This window comes from Atractosteus spatula, chromosome 14 (assembly GCF_055471065.1).
Source record: "Atractosteus spatula isolate fAtrSpa1 chromosome 14, fAtrSpa1.hap1, whole genome shotgun sequence".
Classification (NCBI taxonomy): domain Eukaryota; kingdom Metazoa; phylum Chordata; class Actinopteri; order Semionotiformes; family Lepisosteidae; genus Atractosteus; species Atractosteus spatula.
In genome coordinates, this window is record NC_142719.1 from 42,017,408 (window position 1) to 42,019,179 (window position 1,772).

A 1,772-nucleotide genomic window follows, 5' to 3' on the forward strand; every position below is an offset into this window, starting at 1 on the left:
CTCATTCACCCAGGCAGGCCATACGTCAGGCAGGGGACAGAAAAACACACACTGGGAAAGGAAACAATAGCTCAGAGAACAACTGTGCCTGCTGAGCAGCAGCCCTCTCTCTGAGCTGTCCAGGACCTGGTTCAATCAGGCTGCAGAGGTGAAGGGAATACTTTTCCGACTTGACAGAAAAGGAGAATGTGTTTTCTGAATGAAATGACAAGAACGTTTTAAATACCATCTTACTGTATGCCCACAACCCTGTTCATACCATAAGTATAGGGGTGTTACACCAGTGTCTAGGCTAAATTGCACTCTTGCTTTCACAATCTGGTTTCCCTAATATTCCCTCTTAATTCCTCTGGTGAAGCAGATTCTCTCTGATCTGCTGTGCAATGGGGCTGCCGGTACAGAATGCTGGCCTCATGAACCCAAGTGGAGGCTGCTCTTCAGTGGGGAATAAAGTGCAAACCCTTCTGTGTGTAAAGATCACATGCAGGCAATCACGTTACTCCTGTCCCAGAGTCCTTGCACTGGCTCCCTATCAGTTTTTGAGTTAACTTCAAAATCCTCATGCTCACCTATTTGGCTCCGCATGGCTTGGCACCTCAGTATCTCTCTGACATCCTAACTGTCTACTCCTCACCTCTCAGCCTTCATTCGTCTGACTCTGGTCTCCTGTCTGTCCCCCAAGGTCATTTACATTTTATGGGCGACAGGGCCTTCTGCACTGCTGGCAAAGCTATGGAATTCTATCCCCATGGATATCAGTCATCTACCCTAAATGCATTTAAATCTCATCTCCAAACTTTTCAGAAAGGCTTTTACTTAATCATTGCCTGTGTCTGCTTCATTTTCTAATGATCATGTCTCTTCTGCTCCACCTCTTTCTGCTTTTGTTTCTCATATGCTTATTCTGTAATTCGCTATTATTACAGCTGTTTCTTTTTTACAATAGCAAAGTATAGTTTTGTTTTTTTAAATAAAGTTTCTTCTTCTTACTACAACCCCCCTTGGGATCCTATTAATAGGAGCACCACATTAACACAAGGAATTCTTTTTATTTCTGCCATCACTGTCTTCGTGTTGAGCTTTAAGCAGTATCGGTTCGCTAACACCTCGACCAGTGAGGGCTCTGTCAGGAGAGCAGGCAGAGTCTGGTGCCCTCCCTGGCAGAGTGCCCCCGAGTCCCGAAGTGTGGACAGCATGCCCCCGAGACCTCATCTCCTCGACTGTGGACGTGCTGGGGGAGAAAGACTGCAAGGACAACAGAAAAAGGTACTGGTTCCAAATTCATAATCAATAAGCACCATGTTTTAAGCAGAGAGGGTGGGGAAGCAGCTGCTGCTGGAATTCAGTTTTTTTTTTTAAATCTGTACAGGCTAACGGGCCTAGACTACTAGACATTTCCATGCATATCTGTACTTCATTTTTCACAGCAATGATGCCAAGAAGCATTAGAAATAAATTAGGAGTAGAATAAATGTGACTCCTCATCTTATTAGCTGTCCGTCCTTGTGGTCTAAAAACTAAGAACTATCGCAATTGAATAAAAATATGTTTTGTCTATATAATTCCAGAGCAATTCATCAAAAATTCTGGCACCTTCTGTAATCTTTTGGCAGGGGTGTTTTGTGTTTTTTTCCTGGTAGAGATGTAACCAGTTCAAGAATATGCAAGGGGAACTGTTTTAAATGTTCTGCTGTGAATCACTACAGACTGTATCCCAGGGTCAATCACTAACCAGTCCTCTCTGATTGCCCCAGCGCATGGGTACGTTACGG